General features: G+C 42.0%; 1 protein-coding gene and 1 non-coding gene across 6 annotated transcripts in view; both read left to right on the forward strand.

Annotated features, from left to right (window-relative positions):
* SLC4A5 (solute carrier family 4 member 5) overlaps window positions 1–14,986 on the forward strand; it is a 138,034-nt gene that overhangs the window by 74,665 nt on the left and 48,383 nt on the right. The window lies entirely within an intron of this gene.
* Window positions 12,762–12,833, forward strand: TRNAS-GGA (transfer RNA serine (anticodon GGA)). The gene has a single exon. It is a non-coding gene; the product is annotated as a tRNA-Ser (tRNA).

Consider the following 14,986-nt stretch of genomic DNA (forward strand, 5'->3'; position numbering starts at 1 on the left):
TAGGCATGGAAAAGTTGCTTTATTCAGAAGGACAGCAACCTGGGGAGATGGCAGATTCCTGTCCAAAAGCCAACTCCAAAGCTTCTGCTTGATCATGAAAGTTTGTTGTTGTTGTTGTTGTTTGTGTTTGTGATCATGAAAACTTTTAAGTGGAGAATTATTTGGGAAGTATATCAACATCATTATCTTCCACTATGCGCAGACTTTCTTCTGATTGGTTGGTGGTAAGGTAAAAGAAATCTTATGTTCAGCCTAACGTTACCATCCTCCACTTGAATGGAGGCTTTTGTTCCTACAGAAGAGCTCAAAAATATTGTTATGTATATTCACTGGGGCTTCCCAGGTGGCTCAGTGGGAAAAAACCCACCTGCCAATGCAGGAGACGCAGGAGATGCCAGTTGGATCCTTGGGTTGGGAAGATCCCCTGGAGAAGGAAATGGCATCCCACTTCAGTATTCTTGCCTGGAGAATCCCACGGACAGAGGAGCCTGGCAGGCTATAGTCCACAGGGTCACCAAGAGTCGGACACAACTGTTGGAGGAAGGGGAACCCCTTCTATGATCTGAGAGTGGGCTCTTATCTAACACTTGGAAATGAATTGTCCAAGGAGACAGACATGCTGACAAAGCAAGAGACTTTATTGGGAAGGGGCTTCTAGGTGGAGAGCAGGAGGCTAAGGGAACCCAGGAGGAACCCAGGAACCCCGGGCAGAACTGCTCTGTCACATGCTCGCAGTCTCAGGTTTTATGGTGATGGGATTAGTTTTCAGGTTTTCCTTGGCTAGTCATTATGACTCAGAGTCCCTCCTGGTGGTGCAAGCATTGCTCAGCCAAGATGGATGCCAGAAAGGATTCTGGGAGGTGGTAGGATATATAGTGATTCCTTTTGACCTTTTCCGAACTGTTCTGGTTGGCAGTTATCAGTTCCGTGTTCCTTACCAGGACCTCCTGTCGTAAAATAACTCATGAAAATGGTAACCATGGTGCCTGGCCTGGGTGGACAGTTTCAGTAGTGTGTTTCCCCTAACATGACTGTGTGACTGAGCATGAGCGCAGAGCTGCACGCGTATCTCTTGAGGAGGAGCCAGGACCCTGCCTTACGGTGTACTATTGTTTCTTGTCAATTCCGCCTTAGTTTCTGCATTCTTTCCCTCCCCTAATAAGCAACTACTTTAATCTGCTCTGTGGAATTCAGAGAAGGTCAAGGATACTGAGTGAAGCTTATTCCCTGTACAAACAAGAAATGGGGGACAAAGAATTTGTACCCAGGAGGGCCCCATAGGGCCCTGCTCTCTTTTGTCAGCTTAAAAAATATTCATAACCTAAAAGTTGAGGATTACGTTTTATTCAGCAGGAAATTTTAGGACTTCAAGTCCAGGAGATAGCATCTCAACCTCTCTCATTTCTCCCTGAGAGAAATGCTCTGACATCACAGATATTCTCCTTCCCGAGTGCCCTTAGGGCTCACCAGCTCCCATTCGAGGGCTGCAGTCACTGAGACTGTGACATCCTTGTTTACTGATATGGCAGGAAATATTCCATTTTTCACTTTTAAAACTACACATTATATGTGTAGTTCTAATCAGTTGTGTAAATAACTTTTTACATTATTTCAAATACACATTTTAATGCATGTGCTTGTCATCATGCAGTATGAATTTGCCAAATAAACTGTAGGAATGGGTTTAGGACTTCCTCTTTCAAAAAGCTTTTCCTCATCTCTTGGTGCTCTGTCAAAGACTGAACCTAAGAAGTATCTAAAGGTTCCTCAGATATCTCTAGGAAAGCTCTTCATTGGCCCATATAAGAGAATTAAAACTGGCTTTTGGTTTCTGCTGGAAAATTCAGGGTGCTGGTTAAGACTCAGTGTTAAAGAGCTTTGCTGGATAGTGGGGGAAAACTGCTTACTTTTAAGAAAGGAATCTGTTAGAATCACAAAATTTATTACAAATCAGCATCAGGCAGAAACTGACAACACTGTGTTTTGATACTCTGTAGCTAATACACTGCTGTCAAGTTTTAGGAGGATGGATGATGGGGTGGGGATGGCAGAGTTACAGGATGAAAGTGAATAAGGCCATGCAGATAGAGAATTACCACCGTGTGTGTGTGTACTTTACACCTTGGAGGTGAGTAAACTTCATCTGAGAAATAAATTTATATAGTTTTAAATCTTAGAGCAAGTGTTTAGAGGCTATGTAACCTTATCATTAAAGATTGCATTCTATAGCAAATTACATTTTTTAAAAAAATCTTTAAATCAGGATGTCCTAAGGGGAAATTTTCAACAAATTAGCCAGGGCAAACTTTAATGATAGTGATATGTAAAATAAGTGCAGAAGAAAGGGACAATCGCTCTAATTGATATATGTATACACACACATGGCAGATTTTACTCTTATTGAACCACACATAAGAGCTCTCCTGGTGGCTCAGCGGTAAAGGTCTGCCTGCCGATGCAGGAGATGTGGGTTCAGTCCCTGGGTCGGGAAGATCTCCTGGAGAAGGAAATGGCAACCCCTCCAGTATTCTTACCTGGGAAATCCCGTGGACAGAGGGGCCTGGTGGGCTACAGTCCATGGGATCACAAAGAGTTGGACACGACTTAGCAAAAAACAACATCATCAACCACTCTTAATGGCCCACTCATTGCTTTGTCTTCTCAAAGGCCTGTGTGTTGCTTTTAAAAAGTATTGATGTCTGATTCTCAGACCCCTAGATTCTCATGTCATTAGTCTGCAGTCAACCTGGATTTTGGAATTTCTGAAAAATTCCCTGATGATCCTTATGCAGCTAAGGGTAAGAGCCATGATACACATGCTATAGTCAGGGCAGGGCCAGTGCAGGTTATAATTTGTATCCATCTGAGGATAGAACTAGAGTTTAGGTTTGTCAGTTTTCTGCCCTTTTTGGTTCCTTAAAAGGAGATTTGGCAGTGCTTAATATTAATAGCTACCACTCTTGGAATTAAATGAAAAGCAACTTCCACTAATCGTATAGTGACCGAGTTACTAGTCACAGAAAAGGCCTCAGTTCTGGACCTCAGTTCAGTCACCTTTGCGTGACTGAGAACTGCTTTCTGTGACATGTGACTCTTTGAGCTTCCATTCCGCTCCATCCCAGCTGGGAGGGGAACCTGGTGCCTACCCTGGCCTGGACAAAATCTCTGAGAGCTCTTTTCCAGCCCAGAGATTTTCTTTCCACTTGACCTGCTTCTCCATCTCTAATTCCCCACTTTTGAAGCCAACCATGGTATAAAGGTCACTTTGCAATGAGCTGCTTGGGATTACACATTAACCATTTTATCAGGCTTCCAAGAGTTTTTAAGCCTAGCTTTGGCCAGAGGCTTTTTAGAGTCGATTCCTTTGAAACCCTGTGACTCAGATTGGGATGTGAATCCATACAGCCAGGACTCAAACCCAGCCAAAACCCAGCTTGGGACTTGAATCCACAATCTTTTAACTGAGATCACATACCTGGTTTCAGGACTTAATGAGGCTCAGGTTCTAGGTCTTATTTCAGAAAAAATTCAGTGAGAGGCAAACTGATAGCTAAGAAGTGGATTTATTTAGAGTGAAACACACCCCACAGAGTGTGGGCCATCTCAGGAGGTGAGAGCAGTCCCCAGATATGGCTTGCTTAGTTTTTACGGGCTGGGTAATTTCATAGGCTAATGAATGGGAGGATTATTCCTACTATTTGGGGGAAAGGATTTCCAGGAATTGGGCCACCACGCACTTTTTGATCTTTAACATGCAGCCTTGGAACTGTCATGGCACTGGTGGGTATGTTACTTAGCTTACTGATGTGTTATAGTGGGTGTACACTGAGGCTCAAGGTCTAGAGGAAGTCAACTCATCTTGAACCTGTTTGGTTGTAATCAGTGTATGCCATGTCCTCAGGCTATATCATTCTTTGAAAGTTTGTGCCCTGCCCCCTTCCCCCCTGTTTCACTTTTATTCAATATGAACATGAGACTTCACTGGTGGCTCAGACGGTAAAGCATCTGCCTGGGAGACCCGGGTCCAAACCCTGGGTCAGGAAGATCTCCTGGAGATGGAAATGGTAACCCACTCCAGTATTCTTGCCTGGAAAATCCCATGGATGGAGGAGCCTGGTAGGCTACAGTCCATGGGGTCGCAAAGAGTCGGACACAACTGAGCAACTTTACTTTCTTTTCTTTCAGTATGAAAAGTATTTAAATGTTTTATTATGGAAAATTCAAATTTACGCAAAAGTGGTTTGTAGCAGAATGACCTCCCTCAATGTACCCATCACCCAGCTTTAATGGTTATCAGCTAATTCATGCCCAATCTTGTGCCTCTATTTCAACCCACTACTCCAAATACACACACCATGTTATGCTGAATCAAATCCCATACACCGTATCAATCCATCTGTAAATATTTTAGTAGGTGACTCTAGATGATAAGGCTGTTTCTTTCGTCCCTCATTTTTTAATTATGATAAAAATATGCTTAATATAAAATTTACTGTCATAACTACTTTTAAGTATGTAGTTTAGTGGTGTGCGTGCTCAGTAGCTTCAATCATATCCAACTCTTTCGACCTTCCAACAACACAAGAGAAGACTCTACACATGGACATCACCAGATGGTCAATACCAAAATCAGATTGATTATATTCTTTGCAGCCAAAGATGGAGAAGCTCTATACAGTCAGCAAAAACAAGACCAGGAGCTGACTGTGGCTCTGATCATGAACTCCTTATTGCCAAATTCAGACTTAAACTGAAGAAAGTAGGGAAAACCACTAGACATTCAGGTATGACCTAAATCAAATCCCTTACAATTGTACAGTAGAAGTGACAAATAGATACAAGGGATTAGATCTGATAGAGCACCTGAAGACCTATGGATGAAAGTTCATGACATTGTACAGGAGGCAGTGATCAAGATCATCCCCAAGAAAAAGAAATGCAAGAAAGGAAAAATGGTTGTCTAAGGAGGCCTTACAAATAGCTCTGAAAAGAAGAGAAGTGAAAGGCAAAGGAGAAAAGAAAAGATATACTCATTTGAATGCAGAATTCAAAAGAATAGCAAGGAGAGATAAGAAAGCTTTCCTCAGTGATCAAATGCAAAGAAATAGAGGAAAACAATAGACTGGGAAAGACTAGAGATCTCTTCAAGAAAATCAGAGATACCAAGGGAACTTTACATGCGAAGATGGGGACAATAAAGGACAGAAATGGTATGGACCTAACAGAAGCAGAAGATATTAAGAAGAGGTGGCAAGAATACACAGAAGAACTATACAAAAAAGATCTTCATGACCCAGATAATCACCATGGTATGATCACTCACCTAGAGCCAGACATTCTGGAATGTGAAGTCAAGTGGGCCTGAGGAAGCATTACTACGAACAAAGCTAGTGGAGGTGATGGAATTATAGTTGAGCTATTTCAAATCCTAAAAGATGATGCTGTGAAAGTGCTGCACTCAATATGCCAGCAAATTTGGAAAACTCAGCAGTGCCACAGGACTGGAAAAGGTCAGTTTTTATTCCAATCCCAAAGAAAGGCAATGCCAAAGAATGCTTGAACTACCACACAAATTGCATTCATCTCACACGCTAGCAAAGTAATGCTCAAAATTCTCCAAGCCAGGCTTCAATAATATGTGAACCGTGACCTTCCAGATGTTCAAGCTGGATTTAGAAAAGGCAGTGGAACCAGAGATCAAATTGCCAACATCTGCTGGATCATCAAAAAAGCAAGAGAGTTCCAGAAAAACATCTACTTCTGTTTTATTGACTAGGCCAAAGCCTTTGACTGTGTGGCTCACAATAAACTGTGGAAAATTCTGAAAGAGATGGGAATACCAGACCACCTGACCTGCCTCCTGAGAAATCTGTATGCAGGTCAGGAAGCAACAGTTAGAACCAGACAAGGAACAACGGTCTGGTTCCAAATAGGAAAAGGAGTACGTCAAGGCTGTATATTGTCACCCTGCTTATTTAACTTATATGCAGAATTCATCATGCAGAACGGTAGGCTGGATGAAGCACAAGCTGGAATCAAGATTGCCGGGAGAAATATCAATAACCTCAGATATGCAGATGACACCACCCTTATGGCAGAAAGTGAAGAACTAAAGAGCCTCTTGATGAAAGTGAAAGAGGAGAGTGAAAAAGTTGGCTTAAAACTCAACATTCAGAAAACAAAGATCATGGCATTTTGTCTCATCACTTCATGGCAAATAGATGGGGAAACAATGGAAACAGTGTCAGACTTTATTTTCTTGGGCTCCAAAATCACTTCAGATGGTGACTGCATCCATGAAATTAAAAGACGCTTGATTCTGGGAACAAAAGTTATGACCAACCTAGACAGCTTATTAAAAAACAGAGACATTACTTTGCCAACAAAGGTCTGTCTAGTCAAAGCTATGGTTTTTCCAGTAGTCATGTGTGGATGTGAGAGTTGAACTATAAAGAAAGCTGAGTGCCAAAGAATTGATGCTTTTGAACTGTGGTGTTGGAGAAGACTCTTGAGAGTCCCTTGGACTGCAAGGAGATCCAAACAGTCCATCCTTAAGGAAATTAGTCCTGAATATTCATTGGAAGGACTGATGCTGAAGTTGAAACTCCAGTACTTTGGCCACCTGATGTGCAGAACTGACTCAGTGGAAAAGACTGTGATGCTTGGAAAGATTGAAGGCAGAAGGAGAAGGGGATGACAGAGGATGAGATGGTTGGATGGCATCACTGACTCAATGGACATGAGTTTGAGTAAGCTCTGGGAGTTAGTGATGGAGTGCTGGCATGCTGCAGTCCATGGGATCACAAAGAGTCGAACACGACTGAGCGACTGAACTGAACTGAACTTATGTATGGGAAGATGAAAGCATTTTGACTCACAGAAATCATTCCCTTCATATGCATCTCAGCTACCTGGGACCAGAGTCCTGCTTCTTGATTTTTTTATATCCTTTGTTCCTCACCATAGGGAGTGGTGGCAGCCAACAACTCTTGGATCAAAGACATTTTTCTCACACTTGGGCACTCTGTTTTTAGAAATTCATATTCCCAGGCTTGAAATCACTAATGGCTGTGACATCCTTGTTTACTGATAAGGTAGTGAATATTCCATTTCACAGTCCACACCCTGCATTTGGGAGGTTTATCTCCTACATCTCTTTCAATCTACAGGTCCCTTCTCCTTTATTTTTCCCTTGCAGTAGTCATTATTTCTAAAGAAACTGCATTGTTTGTCCTATATGGTTTTCTAAATACTGGATTTTGTTAACTGCATCCTTGCAGTTGAGTTTTCCATGTTCCTCCGCCCCTGTTTTTCCTGAAAGTGCAGTTGAGTTGAGACTTATTTGATTCCTAACTGACTTTTCCACAAGACTTTCATGGGTGGTAGTGTTTGCTTCCATCGAAGGCAGCTCCTGTCCAGCTGACCTTTGTGTGGATGTTTGTGACGTTACTAGACTCTGATGATCATTGCTTAGATCATTTTGAAAAATCTTTAAAAAAAAAATCTTTTTAAAAAGGTGGGGGGCACTTCTCTGGTGGTCCAGTGGTTAGGACTCCACTCTTCCAATGCAGGAGATGTGGGTTCAGTAGCTGGTAGAGGAACTAAGATCCCACATGCTGCTTTGCACAGCCAAAAGTTTCTTTAAAAAAAAAAAAAACCACAGTTAAACCCCATGATTGTTGAGATATCTTTTTCCCAGTCATTTCCTCATAGCCAGACTTCACCCAGAGTAATCATTGAGGCCTCACTACCTCAAAGAGAAAGGAGCAAGCATTTAATGGAGCTACTCTGGGTAGGAGACCAGAAGGGACACCAGAGAAGAAATGATGGTCCCTATCCTCAAAAAGCCTGATGTGTATTTGGAGAGGCAGGTATACACTGAAACAATTAGCAAAGACGATTGACTAAAAATTAAATGTCATTTTAGCCTCTGGGCCCCAGAAGTCAGGAACTTTACTTGGAAAAATCTGTAGCAGAGTTGCCTGTATCTGACCCATATATTCTGAGGTAAACTGGTCTAGGATAAGACCTGGACGTCAAGATTTTAACACATTATTGACCGAAGGAGTTTTTGCAGAAACTTATGCCTGTGGCGTTAATATGTCTCTGGTCACTAATGTGTTAAAAGTATTCGAAGGGACTTCGAAGGTGGCGCAGTGGATAGGAATCCGCTTCTCAATGCAGGAGACATGGGCTAAATCCCTGGTTCGGGAAGATTCCATATGCCTCAGAGCAACTAAGCCCGTGTGTCACAACTACTGAGCCTGCGCTCCAGAGCCCGCGGACTGCAGTTACCGAGACAGCCTGCTGCAGCTACTGGAGCCCGCCCATCTAGATCCTGTGCTCCACTATGAGAAGCCTGTGCGTTGAAACAAAGAGTAGCCCCCGTTTGCAGCAACTAAATAAAAAGCCCACGCGCAGCAACAAAGCCCCAGTGCAGCCCACAAAGAGCATCTGAGGGGTTTTGTTTGTTTGTTTGTTTATCACCTCGGGTCTTAGTTGCAGCTTGTGAGATCTTTTGTTGCAGCATGCTGACTTGGTTGCCTCATGGCATGTGGGGTCTTAGTTCCCTAACCAGGGATCAAACCCACCTTCTGTGCAATGGAAGGCAGATTCTTAACAACTGGACCACCTGGGAAGGTCCATCTGAGGTATATTTATATGCAACTAAGTTTAAGAATCACCATCCTAGGATAGCGGTTCTTAAAGTGTGGAATATTACTCGGTCATGAAAAAGAATGAAATAATGCCATTTGCAGCAACATGCATGGACCTAGAGATGGTCATACTGAGTGAAGTCAGACGGAGAATGACAAATAGCATATGGTATCACTTATATGTGGAATCTAAAAGAATTATACAAATGAACTTATTTACAAACCAAAAATAGACTCACAGACATAGAAAACAAGCATGGTTACCAAAGGGGAAAGTGGGTGGGGGTAGGGGATAAATTAGAACTTTGGGATTAACAGATACACACTGCTGCTGCTGTTGCTGCTAAGTCGCTTCAGTCGTGTCCGACTCTGTGCGACCCCATAGATGGCAGCCCACCAGGCTCCCCGGTCCCTGGGATTCTCCAGGCAAGAACACTGGAGTGGGTTGCCATTTCCTTCTCCAATGCAGGAAAGTGAAAAGTGAAAGTGAAAGTGAAGTCGTGTCCGACTCTTCGAGACCCCATGGACTGCAGCCCACCAGGCTCCTCCATCAATGGGATTTTCCAGGCAAGAGTACTGGAGTGGGGTGCCATTGCCTTCTCCACACACTACTGTATGTAAAATAGAAAAACAAGGACCTAAAATATAACACAGGGAACTATAGTCCATATCTTGTAATAACCTACAGTGGAAAATAATCCAAAAAAGAATCACTTTGCTGTATACCTGAAACGGACACAACATTGTAAATCAACTATAATTCAGTAAAAAACTTTTAAAAAAGAAATGCAGAATTTGGTCCCCTTCCCAGACCTGCTGAATTAGAACCTGCATTCTAACAGGATCCCCAAGGTACTTGTATGCTCATTAAAGTTTGAGATATGCTAGTGTAGAGGTATATACTCTACTTAAAAATCAGAGAAAAGAAAGTATAGAATGACCAAGTCGGAAAAGAGCCTTCAGAGATCCACTCCACCTCTTCAACTGGTGTTCTCAGAGCCATTCTAAGGGAAGAGGCCATATTCCCCTCTTATACAAAAAGAATGGGACCCAAGTGCACAGAGCTGTTTACCAGCACTGGGATCACAGACAAGTCCAACTATCCCTGAGCCACGCAGTTCTATATGACTGTAGGGTAGAGGGCCACACAGGGCACAAATAACCTGGGAGCTTCTATGGCTAGGCTACCCTGCTCGTGGTGTGCATTCAGGCAGCAGTATTTTTAAAAATCTCTTTAGGCAATTCTAATAAACAGTCCAAGTTGAAAACCAAGCCACAGACCTTGGGTTCTCTCCATGTTTCTATGTTCTAAGGTGAAAGGGAGCTTAATTTCTAGCTGTAGTCATTAAAAATACAAAATCAAGTTAGGTCTTGGGCTTACTATTTCAATATCTGGATTCCCAAAATAGTTGCAAGGACAACTGAAGACATATCCATAGTGAAGCTGTTGAGTATCCTGGACTTTTTAAAAAATCAAGTTCTCAAGGGATGCTGGTAGCAGGAGTCTAGTTCTGGCATTGCCTTGAACCTGGAAACAGATAACTTTGTTTTTCTACAGACTATACTCAGGTTGGTTGAGACCTTGTCTGCATATAGTGCTTTTTTTTTAATGAAGGTAATTTTTGAGATAAAAATGGGCAATTTGAGTGATTAAACAGGAGAAAGACTCTCAGGAAGAAGAGTAACCATCTCCTGACCAGAACATTTGGACCTGTCCTTTGATTTCTTCCTTGCAAACCCTTATGTTAATACAAATTTTAGAAAAACTTTGGAGGGATATCATAGAGACTTGGATCTAGCATAATTTAAATAATGTTCTCCCAAACATATTTCCCAATTAAAGATGTCCGCTCTACCTTTGTGAGTCTCCAAGGCAAGTCCCTGAGTCTCTGCTCCAGCCCCATGTTTTTGGTCTTCACCTCCCAGGACTCCTCTAATCAAACTTTCCCATTCTTCAGAGTTTGAAATAGTTAGCAGTTGCAAGCTATCATATATACAGTGGATAAACAACAAGGTCCTGTTAATAGTACAGGGAACTTTATTCAATGTCCTATAATAAACTATAATGGAAAAGAATATGAAAACTTTATATATATATATATATATATATAGCTTCCCTGGTGGCTCAGACAGTAAAGAATCCACCTGCAATGCAGAGACCTGGGTTTGATCCCTGGGTTGGGAAGATCCCCTGGAGGAGGGCATGGCAATCCACTCCAGCATTCTTGCCTGGAGAATCAGCATGGACAAAGGAGCCTGGCAGGCTACAGTCCATGGGGTCGCAAAGAGTCAGACACAACTGAGTGACTAAACAGAGCAAAGCACATAGCGTATTAGTTCAGTTCAGTTGCTCATGTCCGACTCTTTGCGACCCCATGGACTGCAGCACATTAGGCTTCCCTGTCCATCACCAACTCGCAGAGATTGCTCAAACTCATGTCCATTGAGTCAGTGATGCCATCCAACCATCTCATCCTCTGTCATCCCCTTCTCCTCCTGCCTTCAATCTTTCCCAGCATCAGGGTCTTTTCCAATCAGTCAATTCTTTTCAGGTGGCCAAAGTATTGGAGTTTCAGCTTTAGCATCAGTCCTTCCAGTGAATATTGGATCTCCTTGCTGTCCAATGGACTCTCAAGAGTCTTCTCCAACATCACAGCTCAAAAGCATCAATTATTTGGCATTCAGCTTTCTTTATAGTCCAACTCTCACATCCATACATGACTACTGGAAAAACTATAGCTTTGACTGCATGGACCTTTGTTGGCAAAGTAATGTCACTGCTTTTTAGTATGCTATCTAGGTTTGTCATAGCTTTTCTTCCAAGAATCAAGCATCTTTTAATTTCATGGCTGTAATCACCATCTGCAGTGATTTCAGAGCCCAAGAAAATAAAGTCTGTCACTGTTTCCATTGTTTCCTCATCTATTTGCCACGAAGTGATGAGACTAGATGCCATGATCTTAATTTTTTGAATGTTGAGTTTAAGCCAGCTTAAACAGTCAATAAACACATGTATATTAGGAAAAAAGTCCTCTTCATCCTGTGTCCCTCTAAACCCCCAAGGTCCTTCCAGGCTCCCAGTTAACTGTTCTCAAATGAATGTATTGAATCAGGATGTTAAACGTTAATACAACAAAGTATTAACACAATTGTGTGAAGAGGAAATCTGACAAAGGAAAAGATATTTAACCTCACATGTAGTCAAAATAATGCAAATATGATATAATTTTTCAATTACTAAATGAACAAAGTTGAAAAGGAATGACAATATTAGAGTTTGAGAGACTTCAGAGAAATGTGAGGTCTCCTGTACGCTAGTGGAAATAAGAATCGGCATGGCTTTCTGGAGAACAGTTTGACAATGTATGTCATACACGTAAAAATGTGCAGACAAGGGCCAAGGATATTCAAACCAACCTTATTTACAATACAGAGTAATTAGAAATCATATAAATGTCTACCAAATTAGGATTATTCACATAAATTTTGGTCTGCTCATACAATGGTATGTTAAAGAGCCTTTAAAATGATATGAATATTTACAGAGATAAAATGTCTAACAGGTAATACGGTTCTTTAGCGCTGCACATGGGCTTCCCTGGTGGCTCAGGTGGTAAAGAATCTGCCTGCAATGTGGGAGACCAGGGTTTGATCCCTGGGTGGGAGAAAAGCATGGCAACCCAGTCCAGTATTCTTTCCTGGACAATTCCATGGATAGAGGAGCCTGTGAGGTTACAGTCCATGGGGTTGCAAAGGGTCAGAGATGACTGAGAGACTTTCATTTCATTTCATAGATGTGAAAGGATATCCATTAGATATCATGTCCTTATACTGTCATTAATATAAAATGTGTGTGTGTGTGCATGTTCGTGTACACAGAGATCTAATATGTAGGTCATCATAATATCAATCATAATGTCATCTGGTTGGGAGAGCCCTGAATGCCTTTACTTTCTTATTTGCTTATTGTCTCTAAGTTTACAAAAGCAATGTTCTTTCCTTTTACATTTACAAAGCTAACAGTAACAGAATGTGCATTATGTGCCAGGCACTTCTCTAATTGCTATAAACTATTATTATTCCTTATTATTATTCCTTAGGGCTTCCCTGGTGGCTCAGAGGTTAAAGCATCTGCCTGGAATGCAGGAGACCTGGGTTCGATCCCTGGGTTGGGAAGATCCCCTGGAGAAGGAAATGGCAACCCACTCCAGTACTCCTGCCTGGAGAATCCCATGGAGGGAGGAGCCTGGTAGGCTATAGTCCATGGGGTCGCACAGAGTCGGACACGACTGAAGTGACTTAGTAGTAGTAGTAGTAGTAGATTATTATTCCTGAAGAAAACAAAGGTGGTAAGAGACTGAGTAACATGTTCAAACTCCATAGCTAGTAAATGTGAAGCTGGGATTCAAAACCTGGTTGTCTCGTTCCACAGGCTGCACTCTCACTATACTGAAAGTGAAAGTGTTAGTCACTCAGCTGTGTCTGACTCTTTGCAACATCATGGACTGTAGCCCACCAGGCTCCTCTGTCCATGAAATTCTTCAGGCAAGAATACTGGAGTGAGTAGCCACTATCTTTTTCAGGGGATCTTCGCCACCTAAGGAGCGAACCCAGGTCTCCTGCCTTTCAGGCGGATGCTTTACCATCTGAGCCACCAGGGAAGAAAAGTCCATAGCTGGTGAATGTAAAGCTGGGATTCAAGCTGGTTGTCTTGCTCCGTAGTCTGCACTTTTACGATACTAATTAACACAGTAGAGTGAAAATGTCTTAAATCTTGCCCCCAACAAACTCATACCTCCCTTCAGAAGTAATCATTTAACCATCTGATAGGCATCCATCCAAAACTACTGCCGGATTTGCTCAGACACGTGTGTAAAGACCCCCGTGCACACCTGCACGTGTTTTTCTTCTTGTTATAAAGTGGGATGATATTGTCCATCCTGTCAGTACACATAGTTCATCCTCATACTTTTTATCTCTGAGGGGTATTCCGTGGCATGGACATACGGAACTGATATGACAAAGTCCTTACTGAACGCTGGTGGTTTCCAATTCTTCACCCTAATGGACAAAGCTGAAGTGAGCGTCTCCTAGTATCCACTTTACTGTGTGCAGATGTGCAATGATACTCCTGTGATAACTACCTAGAATTGGAACTACTGGGTTGAAAGACAAAAGAGGCTCCCCAATTCCTCACCTCAAGAAGGCTGTGTGGCTACACTATATGTATATATATATACATGATATATATATATATACAAACACACACTATATAAATATGACACTATATATACATACACACATACTGTGTACATACATACAGTATATGAGTGCCCACCTCCCCGTGTTTCCACCAACACAGGAAGTTGTCAATCTTTTAAATTTCTGACAATATGAGAAGCAAAGGATGCTGTTTCTTTTGCATCAACATTCATTTTAAATTTATTCATTTGGGGTTGTGCTGGGTCTTTGATACTGTGCAGACTTTTCTCTGGGTGCGGTGAGTGGGGGCTACTCTCTAGCTGTGATGCATGGGCTTGCCATGGCAGTGGCTTCCCTTGCTGAGCATGGGCTTAAGGGCTTGCGTGCTTCAGCAGTTGCAGTAGGTGAGCTCAGTAGCTGTAGCTCCTGGGCTCTAGAGCACAGGCTCAATAGCTGTGGCACGCAGGCTCGTTGCCCCTCGGTGTGTGGAATCTTCTGGGATCAGGGATCAAACATGTGTCTCCTGCATTGGCAGATGGATTCCTTACCACTGGGCCACCTGGGAAGCCCACAGCAACATTCTTTAAGTGTTCTTGATTAGTAGGAAAGTTGAACATCTTTTCAGAAGTTTATTGGCCATCTTCATTTCTTTTCAGTTGTTCACTTTTCAGTTGGGTAATTTGCGTTTTTCCCATTGTTGTGAAGAAGCTTCGTGGATTTCCCTGCCAGTTCAGTGGCTAAGACTTGTACTTCCAATGCAGCGGTGTGGGTTTGATCCCTGGTCAGGGAACTAGATCCCACATGCCATGTGGTGCAGCCAGAAAAAACAATCCATTGATGTCCTGTTTGCTGCAAATATTTTCTGAGTATATTGCATTTCTTTGAACTTCATTTATGTCTTACTGTGTTATGCACAGGTTTTAGTATATTTTTGTATAACAAAGTGCCCATTTCTTTTCCTTTATGGTTTTACATACTGTTTAGGAAGTCTTTCTCCCCAGCCAAGGATATAAGAATATAATATTATAATAGGAATTATAATATATATTATATTATAGAATATGTATATTATATAATGTTATAATAAGAATATAATATTCCTCTATATTCTCTTCTAGTATATTTGT

This window comes from Bos indicus, chromosome 11 (assembly GCF_029378745.1).
Source record: "Bos indicus isolate NIAB-ARS_2022 breed Sahiwal x Tharparkar chromosome 11, NIAB-ARS_B.indTharparkar_mat_pri_1.0, whole genome shotgun sequence".
In the NCBI taxonomy this organism is placed as follows: Eukaryota; Metazoa; Chordata; class Mammalia; order Artiodactyla; family Bovidae; genus Bos; species Bos indicus.